At 42.2% G+C, this 26,260-nt stretch overlaps 1 long non-coding RNA gene across 1 annotated transcript in view; it reads right to left on the minus strand.

Annotated features, from left to right (window-relative positions):
• Positions 1-211: 211 nt before the first annotated feature.
• The window catches only part of LOC120402872, a 35,848-nt gene continuing 9,799 nt past the window's right edge, over positions 212-26,260 (minus strand). Inside the window, exons 2-3 of the long non-coding RNA XR_005597339.1 lie at positions 4,466-4,513; positions 212-963 (exon numbers count right to left, since the gene is read on the minus strand). This is a non-coding gene — a long non-coding RNA (uncharacterized LOC120402872). The remainder of the gene's footprint in view (positions 964-4,465; positions 4,514-26,260) is intronic.

A 26,260-nucleotide genomic window follows, 5' to 3' on the forward strand; every position in this document is an offset into this window, starting at 1 on the left:
TAGCTTTTCCTCTCTCCTCACATGGGTCAGGTATTGAGCGGGTAGGTTTTGGCCTCCAATCAAAGTGACTCCTCACTATCTCAAACACAGGGGTGCTATCTCTTGAGAAAAATCCATAAGACTTCTACCTGGCAAGAAATGTAATACCCAATACACAGGGGACAATAAAGTAAATAAAATAAAGCTCAGCAAAGGAATGGCACACCAAATATAACGACATAACAAAATGGGTGACTTTACTGGGAACAGGAAAACAGGATCTGGATAAGAAAAGGGTTAAGGCTAACTAACAAGTAATAAAAACATTAATAAATAATCCAGATACCCACCTGCTAACACTCTCAAACTCCTGCTCCATCCATTGCACATTCCCAAAGCAGATGGCTCAGCCAAAGTGGCATGTCCTGAGATGGAGCATTGCAATGCTGTGGGATTAGCTACCTTAAACAAAAATATCACCTTACTTCTTCACTTTTGGATGAGACAGGGCCCTCTTCTGACTGCAAGCAGGTTTGTTCATTCTTCTGGTCTAGAATGCTGGTGGGGTCTTGGCTGGCACTCAGTAGCCTGTGCTGAGTTGAATCTCTCGCTGTCTGGATGCTGGTCGCTGCAGTAGTGGGTGCCCAAATCCATGAAGCTAGAGTCTCAGACCAGAGCAAGAACTCCCTGAACTGTACTCTTTTGCCCGGCTTCCAAACTCAAAGTGAAACTATACTAAATTATCTGGGTATGAATCAGACTCTCTCTTGGCTGTGGCCATTCAGCCCTGCCTTGTCCATGTTCCAGTGAACTGCTCATCCAGATCACCCTGTTGACCTCAGCAAGGGTTTCTGATTCCTCTGCCTCCACCTCTGACTCCAAGCAGGCTGCGAAATAGGGTCAGAGGGCAGTGGCAGCCATCTTAGCTGTGGTCCTTTTGGCACGGCCTCCTAGAGCCTCAGTCTGGAGCTGGAACCTGGAAAACTGCAAGTGGGGGTTACATATGTAATCCTGGGCCCCTAGGAAGAGGGAGAAATGCTCCCTTATCTGTCTGGTGCTAGAGGCTCTTGAAATCAGAAAATAAGAAAAAATTGAAGAATTAACTACCTTGTTTATACAAGATGACTATCCTGTTCCCAGAAATTCAAAGCATGGTAAGAACTGTCTGCTTTTGTTTGAGCTTTTGCCTGCAAGAAGCTGCCCTGTATGTGTTTGTTCCCATTTGGTCTAGGTTGACAAAAGCCACCCTATGTTTTGTTTTGCTTTTCCTGTGGGATGTGGCTGCAGGAAGCTGCTACTGAGGTTTGCTGAAAAATTATGTTATGTGGAAATATTTGAACGTTGATGTTTGTCCATTGGGAAGCTCCCAAGCCCCCCCCCCCCCATCAAGCTGCACCTGGGCCTAGAGTAAACAACTGCATTTACAGAAAACTGCAGAAATTCTGGTTAAATGAAGAAGTGGTGAGTGGTCACAAAGTTGGAAACACTTCAGCCTACAGAAGTTGTGAATTGTATTTGAAAATAATGTTTTAAAATTTCTGTTTTAAACTTTGAGCCTATGGCATAGTGTTGCATTTGCAGAAAAGATTGACTTGGAGTCAGAAAGCCTGCCTGAGAAGAAAAAGAAAGTGATTCCTGCTTGAAATAGACTTGCTTTCTCAGTACTACACCCAAAACATGGAAAGAACTCTTTTCCCTTGGGAAGCTCCAAGCACTGGAAGTAAATGTGTGACTTACATCATCAACAGAAACTGTTGTTGAGTAATCTAGGAGTTGGTGGACAAGAGGCAGACGGCTAAAGCATTTGAACACCTTGAATCAGGTAGCATTGTGCTCCTGTCAATTCTGCTACCTAGCTTTAGTGTCAGGTACAGAACAATGGTTGCTATTTAAACAAAATGCTTAATGTTGTGAAGTTCTCCTGACTCTTGAATTTGTAAAATGGATGATGCTTTAATTTGGATAGGAACCCAATGAGTTTTAGACAAATTCTGCGGACAGCAAGAGAGATGCTTACTGCTCAACTAAAAAAAATGTTAAATTAATATAACAGAATGAGTATACAGTGGATGTAAGTTGAATAAAGAGGTCTTATTTGCCAATTTATATAAAATTACATACACAAAAATCATGTTAACAGAACATTATTATGCTTGAAAAGTTGAGCACTTAAAAATTAGGAGATACCAGAAATAAGATTGCCCAGGGAATGTTATTTTGACTCTTTTGTATATATGCATTAAGATGGTCTTTAATTATATGATCACACACTACTTTCTCAATAGGACCCCTTAAAAACTGAGCAGTTCTTTAATAGTTCAAAGTAAAAATCAGACAGCAATCTGCAAATAAATTCAACAGTATTTCATTGCAGGAATAACATGAACAACTATGTACTAGTAGTTAATGGCCATCATGCTGCTGCTTACATTACTGCTCAGATAATGAAGAATGGTTTCAAAGAAAGAATTATTACAAATTGTAATAACCTAATCCTCAAGATTTCACAGAAGCATTTTTTACATTTATTTAAGGAAAAGAAATTCACTACCAACCACAATCCCTCAGTTTTTCCACATGCTCTTCTGTAATTTCTGCTTGGTTCTACTTTGGATAGTCTGCTACTTGTTAGGTATGTGTCAGAACTTTATATATTAGCTCCCTTGGCTTCTAGAAAACGGTGTGTTCCAGCAGTCTCAGCACAGGTGTGGGAGCCACAAATTCTTGTGTTCTAATTCTGTTACTGACTCACTGTGTGATCTTGGGTTGGGAGGATGAGTTCACGTTAAAAAAAGCTTGCAAGGTTCTCAATGATGGAAGGTTTTAGAAAAAGGCATAAAACTATTCTCATAAATGAAGATCTCATTTATTCACTAGTTTACTAGACATTCTCCCCCATGGATATTAATCCTAACTGGTCACCTTCATTTTGGCATCAATGTTAGAGATACAAACATTTTTTTACAATTTGCCAGACTCCAACCTGCTGGAGTTTGGAGATCCAGTAGTGAGTCACCTACTCCTCCTCCAGTCCTGCTTTCAGAGGGAAGAAGGGCAAAGATGTGTCTCATTCTTTCATCCCATTGTTATGGGGGAGCTATGAATTTTAAATCTAAATGGGGAACGGCATTTGCAATGCTTATGTTTTAAGATCAACCTTACAAATATCTGAGAACCTGTGTGCATTCTATACACTGCTAAACTCCTGAAAAAATTCTGCTGCCAAAACAACAGCTGATGGAATAAGAGTTTCAACTTCTTACAACTCTATTTAACTGTATGATTAGGAGTGACTGATTAAACAGCAAGCAGCCATGAAGGGGTATGTCAAGGATTAAAGGAGTCTTATGTTGAGACATGCTTTGCTTGTTATCATCCAATTGACAGTTCTCTCCCAGCTTGGTAGGAAGTCAGTGACAACTCAGCAATAGCCACAGCAATTTAAACAGGTGATTGTTAGAAGTAGGGCCTGATTTGAAAACAAAAAACTCTGCTCTAGTAGTGATTGTAATCTGTGAACCCTTTCACAGGCTGCAGAATATTATCCAAATGAATACTATATATTAATATATACAAATTAAGATAATTCTAACCATATATGTATGGTTTTCTACAGATATAGATACAAATGAAAAAAAAGAGAGGTTGCTGCTGTTGGCTGCCACAGAGCTCAGTGCAGGCAGCTGGACTCCCAATGAAGTTCCTAAGATCTTCAGAAATTCCCTGTGTACCCCAAGCTTAGTGTGCCTTCAGAGCATCTAATACGAGCAGATCCTGCAGCAATCCTGGATCCTTAGCTCCCACCTGGCTTCCCCAAAATATATGATATGACCCACTATATCCCAAGCTTTGGTGTCTTTCCATATTGTTATGCTGGAGGGTGCTGGTGGCTGCCAGCAATCACGTCTTTGTTTTATGGGCAATCACAGACCTTGCTGAAGCTGGTGGGTGTACTAGCCACCTTTCATCCAGGCTAAATGAGGGATCAATTAAATTCCCCTTTGTTTAGCTGAAACAATACAAGCTACCACCCAAGGCACAGACCAGCATGGGAAGGCCTAAATAAAAACCAAGGGGTTTCCTTGGAGACTGATAGCAAACATAGGGCCAGGGCATTGACTAGTGGAGCTTTGTGCATCTGACAGAAACAGATAGAAAGCCAGAAGAAAGCAATAGAAGCTGGTAGGGTGGCCATAGGAGAAAGCCAAGAGAGCAAGCGTCTTTAGGGCAGAGTACTAAGTGGAAGACTGGCTTGGATTTTTGAACAAGGAGACTGCCTCCTATTGTTAGTTCCTATTGTGTTCAAGGAAAAAGAACTTTGTGTACAGTCTTTGTAAATAAACAGGCCTGCACCCAAGAAATACCTATCATAAATTTCTCCTCCTAATGGAAACAACCTAGCAAGGTCTCAAACACTGGCTAACTGCTCGGGCCAAAGGGCAACAATACTTTGATTCCTGTTCTCAGTTCAGGTAGACATACTTACATGTTATTTAAAGTCCACAGGAGCTGTTGTGGAACCCAGGCTCCAGATCTTAAAAAAAAAAAAAATGCTAGAATGCACTCCCAGGACTTGCTGTAAGTGATAGTAAATAATAATAAAAAAAGATAGTCAAAGTGCTGGAAAGGTGTTCTGGAGCAGTCCAGCACCACTTGACCCCTGTGTGCAACTTAATGAGAGTCCACATTAAGCTTAGTATCTCTAATGACTTGCTAACCCCACAGCAGGTTATGTGGACTGTAGATCAGAGAGGCACAGCTGGGAGGAGAAGCAGAAATCAAGGTATGGAACCTGACATAGTAGAGAAGGCTGGAGCATACTAGGGATTTGAGAAGCTAGGAACCATGCAGAACTCCTAAGCCCCCATAAATTCCCTGCTTCTTCACACCTTGTGCCCTGTACAGATCATTGCTCCCAGTGCTGTGGGGAACTTAGGAGCCCCACAAAATATCCTGCTTCCTGGGCTCCCAATTAATTTAATTAACATTTAAATGAAACAGACAAAAGTATGGCTAATCTGGAGTTCAGGCTGAAAATGTGTATCAAGTACTTAAGAGTAAAGCCTTGCTAGACTTACAATTTAATAAATACAACAAAACCCAAAGCATTAGAAATCTAGGAAAGTTGAGTTAAGATTAAATTTAAACTAACCCTAAATGCTCTATAGTTATGAAAATGTATGGTTAAGACAGGGAAGCACCCTTAACTCTGCCTCCATAGTGTCAATCTGAAAGGAGTGAAAAATAGAACCCTGTCTCACTGGTTGTGTCTAGTGCTCAAAACATGGTAAATAGTAGGACTATGGGAACCAGAGCCACTCCACATCTTTCTCTGTTTCTAATTTTCCCTAACCTCCCCATTCAGTTAACCAGACTTTCAAAGCAAAAGCCTGGGTCACTGTGCTAGATGCCACTGGGCTGGGGGAGTTTAGGGGAACTAGTATCCCCAATCCTAGACTCCTGCAACACTCAACCTTCCTCTTTCAATAATTTCCAGAGCCCTCCATGTTATTTTCCACACACTGTAAAACACAAGGTTAGAGCCTTAGATTACTTTTATTTTAGTTTAAAGAATACAAGCAAAGACCAAATGTCTCCCGCAAGAAAGAATTTTTACAGTGGGAACATTAGGGTAAACAAAGTATTTAGATGGGAAACTTCCAAGGAAGCCCAAAGGTCCTACTGGAAATAGTTTTAGTTGCTCAATAGAGGTCACTCATCCCTTTGAGTCAGGACAGAACTAATGTCCCAACCTGAGTCTACAGAGCAATGTACTGCTCAATGTGAGAGCCTGTGCATCTTTTAGATGAGATGTAAAACTGATCCTGATTGCACGTGATCATTAAAGATTCTCACTTTTTTTGTAATAGGGTGTTAGTTCTGCTATCCTTGCCAAACTCTGATGTGGATACTTACATTTTGTCTCTCTAGATTCCCCAGTATTGTTCACCATTTGCCATAAACTATTATGCACTGTTAAACCACTACCACCATCCATCTGAGCACTAGTTGCACTTCAGTGATGGTCATCATTTCTAATTGGCACTGTCACCGGGGCAAGTGTGCCCCACTCACTTTTGGAGTGGGCTAAAGGTTGTTATAACAACGTGGCTAAGTGTGCCCAATCACCTTTAGTCTCCAGATAGTGTGGCCAAAGGGCCAAAATCAAGATGGCTGCCCTCTCCCTCAGTGCTGTGTGGTGTAGTGGCCAGTCGGGGAAGTGGGCTGTCACCTAGGTGTAGGTTGTGGCCAGGGTAGGGGGATCTGGATCCTCCTTATTCCACCAGGTCTCAGCCCAGGGCCCTGGCAGTGGCAATTGTGCTCGTTACTGAGTCAGCAGTGATCTGACCAAAACATGCTAATGCCACCTGGCACAATGGCTAGTCCCCTGGATTACTTCCTACTGTGTACCCAGTGCAGTGGTCCAGGCATCTCTGGGCAATTTTGGCCTGTGCAGTTTCCAGCAGTTCCAACCTTCCTTGGGTGACTGCAGATGCTTGGATGTCTGCCTGGGTCCTGGCACCTCTGGATTCCACAGTTTGGGGCTTAAGCAGTTCTTGGGCTGGAGGCTGCAACATGCATCCTCCCTCCTCGGTAGTCAGTGCCAGCTGAGCTGAGCTGCTCACTTTTATACCTGGTTTCCAGCTGGAGCATGCCCAGCAGAGCCAAGGCAGCATGGGTGGAGTTAACCCCAGCAAGACGAGTGAGGGGCAAGTATTGTCTGCTTGCAGCACTTCCAGTAGGAGTTGAGCACACAGAATGACTGCAGGATCAGGATATATACAATGTACAGGCCTAATTCTTCAGAAACATCCTCCATTATTCTGAGTGCAATCTCGAACTACCTGTCTGCACCTGGAAATCAAGTAGGTAGGCATTTAACTGGGTTCAGTGGCAAGCACAAATAATTGTACCCTCAGGCTCGTGCCCACATTTCATTGTTGGAGCAAAATTGGGTCTGCAGTATTTGAGGCCCAGGTAAAAGATAAAACACTGTTTGTAAAGCACTTGGGCATCCTTTAGGATGAAGACACAAAAACACCGCTGTCAGGGCTGTCCTTATCCATATGCAACGTATGCAGCTGCGTAGGGCACCAGGAAGTTTGGGGCACCAAATTTCCTGGTGCCCTGCACAGCTGTGTGCTGCTCCAGCCCCTACCCTCCCTCTTCCCCAGGGCTCCAGCCCTGCCTCTTCCCACCCCTACTCTGCCCTGACTCCACCCCTTCCCCAAAGCCCCTGCCCTGCTCCGCCCCCACCCCTTTCCACCCCTGAGGACTGCAGCAGGGCTGGGCCTGCACTCACCAACGGTGGGAAGTGCAGTGACCCGTCCCCAGCTGCGCCCCCGGTGAGTGCTGGGGGGCGGTTCCGCCCTGCCTCCCAAGCCAGCCCAGCCCTACTGCGGGGCCTGGGGCCAGCCTCTCCTCCCCGCGGAAGCCTTGCCCCACCCCAGTGGGGGGCTGCATAGGGATCCAGAATAGCTAGAGATGGCTCTGACCGCTGTGCTTATTTCACATCATTTAAGAGCTTTACCTGCCTCATTCCTATTAAAATCAGGAGAACACGTTTGAGGAAGGATTCTGAGATTTGCTGTAACTCCAGTTTTACTCAGAGAATTCAAAGCTACAGTGGCTAATGACTGTCTCAAAAATATAAAGCTGGAAATTATATTTTAACACCAATTTCTTATCCTGTTTGTTTTCAAATCCTACTCACCGACAAAGTCTGCCAGTCACAAATTGCTGTTATTTATAAAATTAGACTACTTTAAAATAAGAGGCAAAACACGGTTACAGAATAACACAAATTTGGGAGTGATAATTGCTTTGTAGTCTTGGCATCAGTTCATTTAAAGGAAAATCTTTTTCCATCCATCTTAAATATTTCATTTCCTTGGATGCGAGAATGCTTTTGCACTGTGTACACAATGGAGAGAGAAACCTGCCAAAATCATTATAAAAGGAGACAAAATGACCAGAAACTGAACTCTGAGACAGAAATAAATCTGTTAGATGCCAAAGATAAGTCAGAATCTAGGGAGAGTCACCAGTTAATTTGTCTAGATTCCTTTTATTTTACAGGACAGGAAAGGATAAAATTGAAGAATGTAGATAGAATTATTTTCATTCAGTCTCTACAAAGGCAATGTGACTTATCTCCATACCTTTCACTCCACTCACAAAATACATATATAGTGGGGTCATGCCTGAAACTCTCAAACCCCGGGATTTGACTTCATTATTTTTAATTCTAGTAACAAAGCCCTAGAATAGCTCTGATAAACAAATCTTCCTGAGTGGGGTAGTCCCAGGACTTCTCCTGTCAGAATTTCCTTTTCTTCCTTTAGTTATTTTGTTTCAGAAATGCTGAGCCTTTTATATTCCAGAGTTGTAGCTAATGAGACCCACCTGGTCTGGTGGCCTGTATGAGTCAACAGAATAGGTTTGTACTTTGTCCTAGAGTCCTAAAGCCTGACACCTTGTTACAGGGCTCCATTTATGCATAAAACATACTGTCCAGCCTTAAGTGTCCACCATCCTCTTTCCCCTCTGTTTCTATCACCTTTCCCTCTCTGTTGCATGTGCCTTATGTACCCATCCAGCCTCATATCACTCCTCGAGTCCTCACAAGATCACAACTCCCTTTGGCTCCAGTCTTGGGCCTGTGTGACCCATCTGATTGTACAGTAATCAATAGTGATCACATCTGGTCCCACGCATCCTCAATGTGTAGCCTCATTCACAGGGTGGACCTATACACTCTTATATCAGGCCTACATGCCCCCATGAAATGCACCCTATTTCCCCCATCCTGAATTAATTCCTACTTTATTCATTATCTGATGTATTCTCTATAAAAATAGAAGTTTGGCATATAGGCACCTGAGCATTTATAAGGTCAGTATTGAATGCGACTGCAGGATGTTCCCATGCTGTGAAGCAATCACATCTCTCATTGTATAGTAGAAGTTCCAGAAACAAATTTGTTTCTGGATCAGATTTACAAAACATGTACTTTGGGCTAGTTTGATCTTGTTTTGTAATACTAGAATTATGCTAGCAGGAAGTGCATAAACTATCAAGAGGCAATTGTTAGCTAGGGTGAATGGTAGTGCTGATCACACAGACTATGCCATACTGTCCAGGAATATGTATTTTCAGATTGATTTTACAAAGTGCTAAGTCTTCTGGCCCTAATCCAGTAAAGTATCTGCGTAATGCCCTTACCTTCAAGGGAATGATTCTGAAAAGGATCTGGGGTTATAGTGGATCACAAATTGAATACAAGTCAACAATGTGATGCAGTTGCCAAGACGACTAATATTATGGGGTATATGTAAGACATGGGAGGTAATTTTTCTGCTTTGTTGGGTATTGGTGAGCCTCAGCTGGAGTCCTGTGTCCAATTGTGAGTGCCACAATTTAAGAAAGATGTGGACAAATTGGAGGGGATCCACAGGAAAACAACAAAAATGCATGAGGAAATATTAAAAAAAAAAAGGAGCATGTTTAGTCTTGAGAAAGAAGGCTAAGGAGGGACCCACTAGCAGTCTTCACATTTGCTAAGGGCTGTTATAAAGAGAATTGTGATCGATTATTCTTCATGTCCATTTAAAGTAGGATAAGAAGTAATCAGTTTAAGCAAGGGAGATTTAGGTTAGCTATTAGGAAAACTAACTACAAGGGTAGTTAAGTTATGAAATAGGCTTTCAAGGGAAGTTGTGGAATCCCCATCACTGGAGGTTTAAGTACAGTTTGGACAAACACCTGTCAAGGATAGTCTAGGTTTACTCAGTCCTGTCTCATTGCAGGGGGCTGGACTATATGACCTCTCCCTTCCAGCCTTCCATGTCTATGATTCTAGTGAAATTGCCATATATTGTGCCAAATTCATTCCTGATGGTATTCCATTGACTTCAGTGGAGTTACACCATGAATAAATTTGTCCTATTGGGTCTATATGTGGATGGGACATTTGCAAATGCCATTACAGACTCTGACACATTGTGATTTCTGATGCATAAGTTACAGATGTGTTTCCTGCTTTTAACAAGCTCAGCAATAAAGCATGAAAATGACATTAAGATGAGGCCCTGCAGATGGCAGCAGTACTTTAAATTTCAGCAGTGCAACACAGGACTTTGATTCTGGCTCAGTTAATACACATAGTGAAAATACTATGGATTACCAAAGACTTTTAAAGTGGCATGTTTTTAGCTAGAAATCTAACCAGATAACCAGTCAGATCCACACTTTGTTACTGAGCCTTTTCCAATTTAGAGTTAAGAGAAAAGTTTCAGTATTTTGTTTAAGTCTAAATGCTTCCTAAACATCTTACCATGTAGCAGGACAGTTGTTCTGAACCTTGTGGAATCCCACCCAGTTCCTGGAGTATCCTACTCCCTCCTGCTCTGTTTCTAATACCAGAAGTGCTATTTTTTCAAAACACTGCTCACTCTTCATGTCTAAAACAGGGATTGGGTTTGTGTCAGTATGATACAGCAGCACTTCTACAATAGCCAAGTCAGCTGCTGCAAAATTTAAATGGTCCTTTAAAAAAAAGTTTCTAGTCCTTTTTGGTAGCTTAGATCTCATTCTGAATAAGGCTTAGTGTAGAGCTGACTCTGGTTCTTAGGGTCATTCTCTCCATCTACAAATGCCTCCTCTGCCTGAATGGACCAGAAAAGGCTCTAAATGACACATACCTATAAAGGCACCTCTTGTTACTATTATCCAGTCTGCAGCAGGCACAGAGGGGAGCAAGCCTTCACAGCACAGGTGACTCCTGAAGGCATTGGTCCTAATTCTGTGCACCTTAGATTTTGCTAAATTTAACAATTATCTTATTGGCAGTGCAGAACTGCTTACCACACCTGCTGCCAGCTCTGTTGCTCTGCCTTGCCTACCATGCCTCATACCCTCAAGCTTGGCCTCATGACTTTCCCTGCTTTCCCCTCTTAAACTCCCAGGAATCCCACTTCTTCCCGTTATCCAGTATATTACCTTTATCTCTCTAACATCCCTACTTTGTGCAGCCCCGAGCAAATACATAACCCACATCTGTAATGTATAGATGCATGTGTACCAAAAGAAAAATTAATCAGAACCATCGTGACTCAAGAAAACCTACCCAATAAAGCCTCCATTTCTACTGTGGTAGCTCAGATGCACTTCAAACAGGGATTAGGACCCCATATGCCAGGAACTGTATATCTCTTGTCTGGCCTTCCTCTCCCCACTTAAAGAGCTGCTGTCTTGACTAGTACTGTTATGTAGATGAATATATTATAGTGGCACAGCTGTGCCACTGAAGTTAAAGGTACATCATGCCTTCTGTTTAATGGTCTACCTTTATAAAAAAAATAAAAAACAAAGTTTTCAAAGAAATCTAACTACATATATTGGTGTGCCTCAGGACAGTGCAGCATAGGGTTTGTGGAAGTAGAGAAAGAACTGACAGGGATTTGAAGGGGATTTCAATGCATGACAGTCTCTGTTAGAGTCAGGCTAACTGTAACCCTAATAACGAGAGATTTATAGAAGCGAGGATTGTGAGAGGTGAGTGGGAAAGAACTGTGTGAGAAGTTGTTGCGACCTTGTGTAGATAAATATGGAATGTAGACTAGAGTCTAAATAAGTGAGGAAAATAAGATATCAAGATGACCTATGTATAAACAAAATGCAGCTGTTGCTTATTATTGCATGTAACAAAAGGTATAAATGCTTGCTGTAATTGTTTACCTGTAGCGAGACCTACCCGGGGGGGGGGAGGGGAGGGGAGGGGACACGACGGACAACCCTGTGTCTTAGTGCACTCTCTCCCTCTATGCAATTGCTTGAGAATAAAGTATCTGACTTCTGCACCCAACCAGAGAGAGAGAGAGAGAACTATATTTTTCTCCAACAGGTTATTGACCCAAACGTAGGGTAATTTGAACTTGAGGTTGAGGAGATGTTAGATTGGAAAAAATAGCCAATTTTTCAAAAAAATGGCTACTTTTTTTTTGGCACAGAGCTAGAGATGAAATTATTGATGCAGTGCGGGTCAAAATGGTCTCAATCTGTTAAGTTTTACCCAAGGTAGTGCATGACACCTACTAAATCCAAACCTGAGAATGCTATTTAAGCACCTTTTGCCAGTGGTAAAATTCACTCAAATAAAAAACAAACACACACCCACAATCCAGTTTAGTTTGAATATTGGATTCTTTGTGTTCCATGTCCTGTCCTATACTATTAGGAAACGTACTCTTACTACTCACCTCTCCAGCACCGAGTGGAGGAGGGGGTGGTATCTGGCTCACAATCTGTCAGAGACCAGACAACACTTCGTTGATCAACAGGCTCACATATTTAGCTAAAGGCTTCGAAGTGTAAGTGTGGCAGGTTGAGCATCAATATTTATACATTATACACAACAAAAAGAAAAGTGATAATTAATATCATATCATGGTCATCAAATCAATCAAGACAGGATAAAATAAAAAAAAAAAAAAAAAAAAAAAAAAGACAAAAGGGGAGATGGCTACTTAAGGAGAGGCGGGGTGTCATGAGTAGTTCGCAGGTCAGAGCTTTGATTAAAAGTTTCAGACAGAGACATCAAATCTGGGTTAAGTTTAAGTTCATCAAAAGTTCAGACTCAACATTACTGTGCATTTTTTAAAGAATTCTATATTTCATTGGCAGGGGAAATTATTCCCACACTCATGTAACTTGTAAAACATTTTGGGATCTGTTAGAAAGATAGGATATCATACAAACCTTAGATAAGCAGCTGCTTAACTGATTACCTGTTCTTAGGGTTCTTTTATTTTCTATTGTTTAATTAACGAAAAAGGATCAGAGAGCTGAAATGAGTTTTATAGAGTTTACTAAAAATATCCTTAACAATAGGAACACATAGTACCAGATATAAGGCAGCAAAATATGTTATTGGACTATGATTTGGCTACATAAATTAAAAAAAAATTGTTGATATAACCAATCAGGTCCGCAGAATCAAATCACACAACCACAATAGGAAGTAATACTTACACTCTATTGTTTAAGGAAGGTGACTTTGTTTACATTTTGGACTAAGAGTCTCTCAGACTAGGGCCTCACTTGCGCCAACTGGTTATCAACTGCAGCATTGCTAACACCACACAGGAAAAACAATCCAAAGCTAGATCACAAGACAGTTTGGTCAATTACTTACATGCCAGTTTACCAAGGTCTTCTTTCCAATGGATCTATAGTAGTCAATCCCCGTTACTTATTTCCCAAGGAATATTAGCCCCAGGATCTGACTGACACTTCTAACTATCTAACATGAATGCCTACGCTATGTTTATGACAGACTGAGTGCAAAAACCTTGCACGCTTAGTCTCACTTTGTCTATGTACATCTTGAACTTGAAAGGCAGGGTGAAAATTATTAACTATGATAGACACATACATGTAGTATCCTTAATCCTAGTTAACAAGAGCAGCTTGTTCAGTTTAAAGCTACTTTACAGCAATCTTGATTGGAATTGGTTAACAAAAAAAAAGGGACATACAAACTGTGACAATCTTTAAAGTACTTACACAGACATGTACATTTCCTTGCTAATTAGGTAACTAGTTTCAGGAAGTGGTCAATTGATTGATTTGGGTAGTTACCCAAGAGAAAGTCTGTGTTACTTATTACCAGATCTTTGCTCAGCTTTCAGCTCCCACAGCAGGAGTCAACACTGCAAACACATTAGTGGAAAATAGAAAGACAGTTAAAAGTTGCCTATCTAAATTAGCTACTTGATGTCACCAGGAGGGTTCCAAGGTGGCCAGCCCCGGACTTCAGTTTTCTCCCTTTCAAGTGTCTTTGGTTATCAGGAAGCAATGTGCTGAAGCATACAGCCTATTTTATCCTGTTTCTGCCAGGTGATCCAACTTGGTTCATTTTCTTGGAGGTGCTGGTGTGGGCTAATCAGATGGTGACTCATTCTTCTGAAGATTCAAAATGTCCAACCAAAATGAGAGTTATTCTCTCTCACCATCCAATTGGGGAATGAGACATCAGCGTTTGTGTTCTTGCCACTGAGACTGGAATTTACCAGTCTTTGTGCAACACATCTTGTTACACCAGCTTGTATAAGATTAGTTAGGCCATAACTGTTGGTGTAACCATCTTGGTACACATCTTGAACACCAGCTGGTTTGCTCCAGTCATCAGCTTATCTCTGCAAATCACTTTCCATGGGCCTCTTTATGGAGCTAGCTGCTGAAATGTCCAGTTTAAAGTTCATATAATTTATACAAAGTCTCTCCAGATTCTTTGATGCTCTTTAAAACTTGTTTTAAAGAGTCCATTATACAATGCAAAGTCATTTCAAGAATTCTTGTTCTCCAGCAGTACAGCCATTATAAATCTTCTATTTCTGTTCCCCTTGTTTTAACAACAGTGGTGGGACCTTGGTATGTATGGCTGAGCTGAGTCTGCACATTAACCAATCACATTTCTAATTTTGCCACTCTGTGGTCAGGTGTCCTTATAAACATATTTAGGTTCAGTTCCTTTTATTTATTGCCTCTTTCAGCACAGGTGTATTTCACTAACTAGATTGCATAAACATACTTAATTGAAAACATTAACCTTCTTCACTTTATCTCAGACCAAAAGAAATCAATGTGAATGCAATCTCTCTTTTCAAACAGGATTACCATAAGGTAAATCCTGTCATTAAAGTTTGCAATGTCTTGTCCAAAGCTGTATAACTTATAGTTGATTTTCCTTTTATACACATTTTAATAATTAGATTCCATCAAGATCCCTATTTTAGTGCTGTATGTGGCAGCTCATATATCATCAATATTTGTTATTAATTTAATATTCTTTTAAATTCATTTACTTATTCATAGACAGGGAATTCTCTTTAGCTGCCCAAGCAGTATGCTCTTGCAAAAGGCTGCAGCAACTCTGCATTTCTTCAGACTGTTGAACAAAACTAGCTATTAGACTTTGGGTTTTTAATCTCTCAGCCCTCTCTTCTTTCTAAAAGGCATTTATGCCTGGGCAAGTCTTAAATATTAACAACTCGTAATGGTGGGGTTTTAGTTACTGTAGATCCTTCAGGATATAGGTGCTATGTAAATGTAAATTATTACTTATTTTACTATTTAATCTACTGTGAATTGGTGCTGGAAAGCAGAGGAGTGGCAGTTATGCCTCAACACAATATAAAATTTGCCATAAATGGAAACACCACTTACTGAACACTCCATTCTCTCCCAGTGGAAAACCCAGGATGGCAGCTTTTATTTTCATAAACTGAAGAGAATGTTCTGACTGACAGACTGGTTACACCCTGATGGCTAAGTAACCAAGGAGAAGTAATGTGAGAAGCAAGTCTGATGAAAATAACTCCAGCCATCATCACTGAACCCTATGGATTTGTTCCCGCTATAGAGGTCTATTCCCCCTTCAGCAACTCCACCTTTCCTCACATCCCACCGTGGTGGAAGTCAGCCTGAGCTCTCTCGTGCACTCCTGGGATGTTTTTGTATGTGTTTTGTTTCATGTTTTCCTCTCCACCAGATGGGTAAATGAGGGAGAGAGAAGGCAGGAGGAAAGAGGTGGGAGCTAGAAAACATGACCAAAACAGCCTCCAGCTCTGGGACTGAGCTGCATTTTAACTGGGATAGTAATAAGGAAAAATCAGAAATCAGGATCCTGGAATGCTTGAGTTCTAGGATTCAAAGAATATGAACACTGGTGTGTGTGTGTGTGTGTGTGTGTGTGTGTGTGTGTGTGTGTGTGTGTGTGTGTGTGTGAGAGAGAGATATATATCCTGACCTTGGAAAATAAAAATCACTTGATTTTAAGCTTTTTTAAAGCTCTAAAGTGTTTGCTTTATATAATTTCAAAGGAAATCCACAATATCCTGGGTTCATCCACTGTCCTTTTGAAACTATGCACAGGGTTAGCCTTTGCTAACTGTTCTCCACTCAAAATTCACTACTGTGGCATTCCAGGGATCCCCACGGAATCAGGTAAATTACAGAATAAAAGATGCTACAATAGGTCACATGTAGTCCATTCTCAACCCTCCTGGAGACAGTGCAAGATAGTTCCCTCCAGTGATCCCTGCCCCCCGTGCTTTATCCAGGCCAATTGATGGGGGTCTCAGCTGCTTCCTTTATATGAAATTGGAGATGTCAGGATGAGTAACTGATGTGCTTGGAAGTGAAGGAAGTTGTTTTATCAGGTATATTTGGTCAAAGTTTCATGCTGATTAGGAACCATAGGTCTTGCTAGCTCTATTGGAGGGGGGAGGAGGTGAAGGGCTCTCTTTTAGCCAGTCATCAGCTGCTTGTAAAATCTGCAAAGGATACCTACCAGCTGAGATGAGAGCACAGCACCTATTAGCTCATCCAGAAAAGGGACTTCTTGGATTACCTAATGGAGCTGCTGCTTAAGGAACCCATCAGGCTCTGGGTTTGATTCTTGGCTTGAGTAACACGCAGGATGCACAGAGTGAGTGAGTCCAGGCACTGAATGGGGGCTCCTGTAGGGAGAATGTTACAAGATGTGTATTATCATCCAGTGTGTGGAGCCACCAGTGGGCATTACAGATTACACCGTTTATTTCGGTTCCATATTCAAAATTGTTGTTTGAAAAGATCTGCTGAAATATGTTGCCAGAAGTGTTGTGTGGACTTTTATATATTTGAAAGCACAGAATCGCACTCCCACCTAGTAAAAACTGATCAGCTTTTGGGCTTGAAGATTCAGTAAAGGTGAAGAGAGGTTGAACTTGCTGTATGAGAGCTTGAGTGGGAGTTGGGGCAGTGGTGGTGGGAAATGGGAAAATGGCTGCTAACAACTTTCCAGACTGCTCTCTCCCCGCTCCCACCCCACCCGGAATGCAAGGGAGATCTGACCGCTAGTGGTTTTATTTCAAAATAGGCAGACTACAAAGCTACAACTGAGCTGAAATAGAAATATCCTAAAGTATGGAGAGCTTCCTTACATTCAGTAGTGGTTAACAGACTGCTGCCAGTATCTCTCACTACCTGAGGCAGAAAAAACACAGGATGTTACAAGGACCCATGAAGAACTGGAGAAACTTCAGCTGTCCACACTTTACCAAACTTTGCAAACTCAGTGCTAGTAATCAGTGGGAGTTTGAGTAGCTACCCTCATCACTATAACACAATCCGACAAATACCGAGCCAGCAGTCAAAATAGCAAAAATATTTAAAAAGGTATGAACAATAGTAAAGATCTCAAAAAAGCAATAGTTGACTGGCAGAATTGCCCACCACAAGGAACCATCAGCAGCTCTGTACAACAGCTATTGTCCAGGAAAACCTGACCATTGCTCCAAACAGCCAGTAAACTACATCTGAAATAATAAACCACAATTCAATATCATTGCAAAACCAGAGTATTTTGTGATCAAGGAACCAAAGAACTGCCAGAGTGGAAAACCTGGTCAGAGAAAGGATAAAGGCATTTCCAACTGAAAGAGATGGAAAGCAGAGAAAGGGAACCTGCTTGGATCAGGGAGCTCCATATTAATTCATGCACTGTGGAGGTGGATAGACAGAGGTTCCTAAGGTAACAGACAATTCCTGAGATGTATCAAAGAAACAGGCCACAGCAGGGCCGGCTCCAGGCACCAGCCCAGCAAGCAGGTGCTTGGGGTGGCCAATGGAGAGGGGCAGCACGTCCGGCTCTTTGGTGGCAATTTTGCAGCGGGTCCCTCACTCCCTCTCTGAGTGGAGGACCAGCCGCCAAATTGCCGCTGAAGATTGAAGCAGTGGCAGTAGAGCTGCAGATCGCGATTGTGGCTTTTTTTTTTGGACTGCTTGGGGCGGCAAAAACCCCAGAGCTCCCACTGTATCTTCTCCTAATCCTGAGCCAATGGAAAAACAGGCAAGTGGGCTGAACAAAGATGCAACATCTGAAGACATACGCATGCACCGCAAGGTGGTTTGATGAGTAAGAGTGATTAAAACACCAACAAGATTTGAGACAAACTGTTCAATAGCTTACCCAGTCATATCTAAATGTGGGCCATCTGTTGGCATTCATGGTATTTTTGAAAAGTAGCCTTTAGTAGCCACAAAGGGCCCTGAGCTATCTGTTGAGATCAGGGAATATATAGGCAGGACAAGAGCATGGTTTACCTGCTTACATGTCATTTTCAAAATCCCCAATAGGGCACTCATATGCCAAAATAGGGGTTGCTCTAACTAGCTCAGCAGGCACATGTTAACACACTTATTTCACACACACTGATTTTGTTGAGTGAGTGCATTTGGGGGAGGAGAGTGGCATTAACTGTTTAAAAATGTGTTTGTGTATTGAAGTTTGATTTTTAATTGGCTGGGAAACTGTATGTGAAGTCAATTTTCATCTTGTGAGGTGGCCTACGTCAGTAAGAGTGGGAATCCCTGGCCTAAACTGCCTTGAGGGTGTGTCACAAAGAGACAGAGACTTGGAAAACTAGAGCCTGTCTAGAATGCTACAGAATCTGTAAATATAAAAAAGGCAATGGTGGGTCTGAATAGCAGTTCTGCAGGGCCATGTGACTTCTCTAAGTGCAGAATGTTACCAACTATACATTTTACCAACTGGTTAGAAGGAGAGAAGCCCAAGCCACACTGCTGGAATCGGAACCTGATCAGCATTTGAATTTTTTCAAAATTTGAGGTGTTGAGTCCAGGGTTTTGGTCTGGTTCACTACTGAGATGGAAGCACCTGTAAAGTCTGGATTCAAACTCCCTCAAGGTTTGTGGGTGCTCAGATTTGGAGTTTTGGTTCAGGGCCAATCTGTATGTAGAAGTGAATACCTACGACTTGTGAGCCAGCAAGATTTGTCCAAACCACATGGCTGAACTGCTTCCTTATTGCCATTATGGCAGTTTACATCCTCTACATTCCACCCCTCCTGGGCCTTCACAGGGTATCTTAAATATCAACTAGAAAAAGCAACACATTATGCTGTCCTCTCTGGAGGAAAATATGGGGAGGGCAGGTAGAATAAAGTGAAGAGATTGGAAAATAATTTCTGCTCAGTCATTCATTTTCTTTAAATTAACTCAAAGAAAACACACTCAGGATATCAAAGTGACAGCTAATACCAAGTTAGCCTGAAAATTATTTAAGAGAAGTCTGGTGGGAGGAAAAAGGTTTCCAATACCTGGAAAGCCAAATCTGATACAGAAATATTTGAAGATGGAAAAAAAACTGAAGAACCTAGGCCTGATTGCCCACTGTCACTGCCTTATACCTTGTCTACCATTTATGCTAGTGCAACGAGGGCATAAAATGTTACCAAATCAGAATAGTTTGTTAGACCCGCAAGGGAGGTCTCCCTATGGGATGGGGAGCAAGTGGATACCGGACACAGTGCTGGTATATATTAGTTTAAATGCTCTTTATTGATTACAAAACAAACCTTACTCACTCCACATTCACACCCCAAACATACTATACCAGAGTCAGAATGGTCCTGATGGCCAGTCGAGATTTCTTCCATTGGGATAAAATCATAAGATGCGGGGAGCTGGCGAAAACCACATCTATAGCCACATGGGACTCTGGATCAATAAATGACTGACTTGCAGAAATCATAGGCAACCATTTATAGTTCATTCTGTCACATCATTGGTTCTTTGCCTTTGTTCACTAGACTTTCTACCCACACAATTCCGAAGACACAATCCTGGGCGTGCCATTTCCTCTAATTCTTATACAATTTTATATCAGTCCAGCTGGTGTTATTTCCTTGTCTGATGATTCTGTATTTTTCTCGGAACACAAGATTATTTTTGCACAAATAGTTCTAATAGTCCTTGACACTAAGTTCTTGCTTCAGTTGCTAACTTGCAATGCACACATTCATGTCAAGCATGCATCATTCATACCAGGCCTCAATGACCATAACATATTACATGGATGTATGAATCATTATACATCTTCCAACAAGTTGCGTTTTACATCAACTTCACACTCAGTTTGTACAGGTTATAGTGACTACAAGGTGCAATGCAGCAAAGAATCTTTTTATGCAAAACTGTACAATGGCTATTAATTACAGAAATCCTTATATATCGGACCAGAGTGTTACTGATCCCTGCATGTGTGTACAAGAAGGGATTTGGGAGAGGGTGGGGGGCAGCAATAGGGAACAAGGAGACATCTCCTTGTGGACCTTCACAGCCATCAGCCAAAATACCAATCTTCTGACTCCCGAAGTACAACCGCCATGGAAGTCTGGATGCGCTAGACTTCACACACAGCAGAGCCATGGGCTGTCCCCAAGCTGCCTCTCTTTGCCACCAGTCAGCCAAAAGAAACCAGTGCAGTGGGGAGCAGGCAGTTGTAACTTCCAGAATTTGACAACTTCACTTTTCAACCTTAATATTTCTTTAGTTGCTTTTTTTGTGTTGAATTATAATAGAGCCGCCACGAAGTCTCAGTGACACAATCTCAGAGTTGTATATAAAGCTCCTTTCGCACAGAACAAACTGGAGAATTTGTCTCTGTCAGCTTTATGAAAGCACTGACACTCTGAAATGCTGGCATTTTGTCACCTCTATGAAATGAGTTAGTCCCTCCAATGTTTGATAGCCATTCAGTTAATTAAAACGTTATGTTGCATAATGATAGACACTACAGCGAATCCTTGGACAAAGATGCATCCTTTCTCTGATGACATTTTATTCTCACTGACATGTTCATAGAAAAATCCAGAGAACAGCTAATTACACGTCTCAGCACTCTCATGCTCTCATTTTCAGGGATATAGCCTCCTTAGTTGAACAGGACTTTGGAATAATCATAAGAACCAGGCCCATGAAGAATTCCAGGTTTACAATATATCCAGTGCAGGCCTAAACAAGACACTGAGTTATATAGTTAGTTTATGGAGATCCCCTGTAAAGCTGCATTTGTAAAGAACTAGCAGTTTTATCTTATGTTTGAGTCTTAGTATTTAATTTGAGCTGAAGGTGTGATATGCCCCTCAATTCCTTATTCACAAACAGGCAGCACAGAGTTGCTTTGTGTAGTGAGGGTAGAATTTTTTTGCCCTGCCAGGTTTGCTTTTGCTTGTTTATGTCCCATTAGAAACCATTTAGCTGCAAAGCTCTCTCTCCATTTCTATTACTTCAGGCTCAGTTATGCTCAGTGAAATAGAAATTGTGCCTAACTAAAATATGAAAGCAAGTCACCTCAGGCACAATGCAAATTTAAGCTCAATGAATTCATTGTATGAGAAACCAGTTAGCCCTGAAAAGGTGGTTAATCAATGTGCTTTCGCCTCTCTCACTTGGCACTTTGCATCAAACAAACAAAAGCCACAACCCCAACCTGAGGTTTGAAAGCAGAATCTAGGGGCTTTTCTATACTTACAGTGCTGCAGTGAAGACACTACTACTTATGCTTACTGGAGAGCTTCTCCCATTGGTGCAGGCACTCCATCTCCCAGAGAGGTGGTAGCGCTGTTGATGGGAGAAGCCCTTCCGTCAACATAGTGCTGTCTACACCGGGGGTTAGGTTGGTATAACTCAGAGATGGGCAAACTATGGCCTGCAGGCCACATCCAGCCCGTGGGACCATCCTGCCCGGCCCCTGAGCTCCCGCCTGGGGAAGCTGTCCCCCCTCCCCGACAGCCTCACCTGTCTGTGCCATCAGTGCTCTGGCCTGCCACTCCTGCCGGGATCAGTGGGCAGCGTGGCTGGATGTGGCGAGGCTGCGAGGTTCTGCTGCTCTGAGCAGCATGGTAAGAGGGTGGGGGATGGATAAGGGGCAGGGAGTCTCCGGGGGCAGTCAGGGGACAGGGAGTGGTTGGATGGGATGAAGGTTTGGGGTGGGGGTGGGGAGACAGTCAGGGGACAAGGAGCAGGGAGGTTGGATAGACCAGGGTTTCTGAGGGGGGCAGGCAGGGGGCAGGAAGTGGGAGGGGGCAGATAGGGGGCAGGGACCAGGCTGTTTGGAGAGGCACAGCCTTCCCTACCCAGCCCTCCATACAGTTTCACAACCCCAGTGTGGCCCTTGGGCCAAGAAGTTTGCCCAGCACTGGTATAATTGCATGATTCAGGGGTGTAGATTTTCTACACTCCTGAGTGACATAGTTAGACCAGCATGACTCGGTAGTGCAGACTAAGCCTAGGTCTAAGGCAAGTTACTGCTCCCCACAAGCAGCATTTATTTCACAGGGTGGTTACAGAATGCCCTCTGGTGGCACAAAAGAGCCCTAAAGCCTGTATCACTCTATGATCTAATCAGTGAGTTAATGACTTGCTTGCTAGAAACTAGAGAGGTCCCTATCATTGCCCAGAACTGTGCCTAGTTATAAACACTCTGGTGCTCCAGAAATTATTATAAATGTGATGTTGCGCTCCATATGATTTTATGAAAATATGCTAATGAGTGTGAATATAATGTAACTAGAATATGCTTCATGCAGAAGGTCTCTTGTAAGGTATCATTACAAAGCTTATAATCTACTGAGTATGGTCATCCTGTTTGTATAATATATCATTCTTGTATCTGAAACTAGAAATATGAAATATAACTAATATATATAACTGAAATATAATATAATATTTCTATATATATTTCATATATAAATATGAAATATATATAGAAATATAACTCTGAGGTCCTATTGTAATTATGCAAAGTGTGGGCCATTAATGGTAGTTTAGAATCTTGATGGCTCCCATCAACTAGGACAATTGACATAGATGGCTCTGTTTACCTGCAAGGCCTTCCTGTGAGTCAGGCTGGGAAGAATGAAGGCTTGGGGTCGCACAGGACATGTGACCATGTCACCTGGCACCGGAATCCATCTTTAACTTGGTGCTTTTCCATTTAGAAGGAGGGGTGGAGACCCAGAAACACAAAAGATTCCTGCCTGGTGCCAAAGCTATGTAAGGGGGTGGAACAGAACAAAGGAGGCTGCAGTCATGAGAAATCCCCTAGCTACCACCTGAGCTGGAACGAGGACTGTAATGGGGAAAGGATTGGGCCCAAAATAGACCAGAGTCTAGTCTGTGAAAGAAGCTTATTGGAACATCTCTGAGGGTGAGATTTACGTGCATTCAGTTTCCTATTGTATTAGGCATAGACTTGTGTGTTTGTTTTATTTTGCTTGGTAATTTACTTTGTTCTGTCTGTTATTAACTGAAAGCACTTAAATCCTACTTTTTATATTTAATAAAATCACTTTTTGCTCATTAATTGACCCAGAGCAAGTAATTAGTTCCTGGGGGGGCAAACAACTGTGCATATATCTCTATCAGTGTTATTGAGAGCAATTTATGAGTTTACCTTGTATAAGTTTTATACAGAGTAAACCGAATTATTTGCGTTTGGGTCCCATTGGGAACTGGGCATCTGGGTTCTAGAGACAGGAGCACTTTCTAAGCCATTTTCAGTTCAGTTTGCAGGTTTTGGGGGACGTGGTTCAGACCTAGGTCTTTGTCTGCAGCAGGTTAGTGTGTCTGGGTCAACAAGGCAGGGTACTGAAGTCCCAAGCTGCCAGGGAAAACAGGCTCAGAGGTAGTCTCAGCACATCAGGTGGCAGTGCCAAGATGGTCTCTGTGTGTTGTTTTTTTTTGTGTGTGTGTGTGTATATATATATATATATATATGTATACATACATATATATATATGTATACATACATATATATATGTATACATACACACACACACACACACACACACACACACACACACACACACAGTGTGTGCCTGTATAAATGTGTGTGTATGTGTATGTGTGTTATACTGTAATAATTATTCTGGAATAGGTATTTTGGTAAATTTCATGGGACTTAAACTCAGGTCTGGAAGGCTAGAGGTCATGTGGTACTTCCATGCTGCCACCAGGCAGCCATGGCAGAGCCATGGTCAACACCATACATCCTGGGAGACCAGTCACTTCAGGAAGTGCTGCCCGCAGTAGAGATGAATGGCAGCTCCCCCTGTAACCTCTGACTGGCACAGGCCTACTATGTAAGCCTGGAGAGAGCATCAGGTAGTTGTCTGTGCAACAAGGCAGATCACTAACCTGCTGCTGAAACTGACCCTGCCTTGTTTCTGTTCCCTTGTCTCACTCATGGTTCCTACTCCCTTAGCCGGCTCCCCAGGCTGGCTATTGACTTCATCTTGACCCTTGGCTCTGGTTCCTGGCTATTGACTCTGGTTTGACTCCTGGCTATCATCTCTGGCTTGATCCCCTCTGACCTAACAGTCTACAGCTCTAACCACTGGTCCTGCCTGCCCAAGCCCCAGTCACTGAAACAGTGGAGTGCTGGCTATGGAATTCAGTGGTGAATTCTACAGCCACGTCAACATTTCTGTAGAAGATTCAAGTAAATTCAAAAACAGAAGTTTATAATTAAATATGAAAATGAACAACCCAGTGTAATATTACTTGTTATTTATTTTAATATTAAATGTGAGACAAAGCTTAACTGATTGTTTCTTATTTTTGCTTTACCTCCAGTGTACTGTAAAATTTTGTATCAGCAACTGCTTTGCTAGAAACTCTAGCAGTTGAGCAGGGGGAATTTGGGGCTTTTGGCATCCAGGAACAGGCAAAAGGTGGCTTGGGGTTTAGATAGCCAGGAAGCTGTTCAGGCTTTTGGCACTTGGGAGAAATCAGAGAATTTCAACCCCACCCTCCATGGTCTCCAAAACACCACCTGCCCTATGGGGTTGAATGTCTCATGGCAGAAGACCAAGGTCCAGAACCTCGGAGCTGTGGTGTAGGTGTGGTCGAGTACTGTGGAGAGTGCTGACAAGTTAATCTACCTAGGTTGCAAGTAGAGTTCAAACAGTCCCAGCAAACTGGACATTCTTCAACAAATAGGTCTCATTATCTCCTGCATTAAGTTCATGTTTTGCTTATGGATGCAAAAAAGTGTCTTTGCACTGATACAAAGTTCAGGATCTATCAAACCTATGTACTGCCTGTATTGCTATATGAGTCAGAAACCTGGACCCTCCTATAGGCAGACTTGGAGCAGCTAGAGACATTCCATATGTGCTGTCAGCACCAAATCCTGAGCATAAAGTGATTTGACTTTGTGTGAAATGTCAGAGTCTCACGAAGATCTAGCCTTCCTTCAGTTGCTCATTATATTTGAGAGAGGAGTTGTGTGCTCTTTGGCCATGTTACAAGGATGGACAAAAATTCAGAGCACAGTGTGCTCTGAAACTCTCCAAAGATGGACAAAAGGGTGCATGCCCTGACCCTATCTGGTGCTGCTTATGGGCAGCTCCAGAGATTTGTGAATTTGCAGGATTGAGCCAGATCTGGGAACCTCATTACACAATGCCTGGTGCGACGCCATCAACTGTGGTAATTCTGGCTGGTACAATGCACCTTAGTAACTATTCATATTTGAGGAGGAATGGGGTGTATTTTTTATTACTTACCCTGAAACTGAGAAGGACTGAAGTGATTCCAAATTTTTGTGAGTGCTTGAGTTCTTAATTCCCACACCAGCAATCTTTGACAACATTCAGTTACTCCCTCCCACCTCCCAATATCTGCCACTGCATGCAACAGCAATAAACACATTCACGACATTATTTTGCTTTGATTATCAATGAAATAGTTAATAAAATTATCAGGATTAGAAGAACTCTGTGTAGCTCGAAAGCTTGTCACTCTCACCAACAGAAGTTTGTCCAATAAAAGAAATTACCCCACCCACCTTGTCTTTCTAATATCTTGGGACCGACGTGGCTACAACAACCCTGCCTACAGTATTAGGTTTGACAGTTAACCCTCCTATTGAGATTGATTGGAAACAGTTCATGCCTCTTACAGCTGTTTCAGGCTGCCTAAAGAGTGGAAAAACCAACAATGTATTGGTTTACTTTCAGCTCACATTAGGAAGCAAACTGTTTTTAAACCAAATCAATATTAGCCACTCTATACCAATTTAAGAGAGCTCACGCAAGGGGGATTGCACCGAACCAACTAAATCAATTCAGAAAATAACGTAGTTACTCACAGAAATTGCACTGGATTTACAATGGGCCTAATTAGATGTGAGGCAAAAAACGGGGAGAGGGTAATTGAAGAAAAAAGGACTGAGGAAACATCCATGTGATTCTGCCATCATTCAGCAAGTGCTGGCCCAGAGTAAGAGGTGACTTGATCATGGCGTACAAGCACCTCATGGGGAGAAGATTTCTGATGATAGAGGGCTCCTCAATCTAGCAGGCCGAGGTCCAATGGCTAGAAGCTGAAGCTAGACACATTCAGACTAGAAATAAGGTTTTAGCAG

This window comes from Mauremys reevesii, linkage group 4 (assembly GCF_016161935.1).
Source record: "Mauremys reevesii isolate NIE-2019 linkage group 4, ASM1616193v1, whole genome shotgun sequence".
NCBI classification, from domain to species: Eukaryota; Metazoa; Chordata; order Testudines; family Geoemydidae; genus Mauremys; species Mauremys reevesii.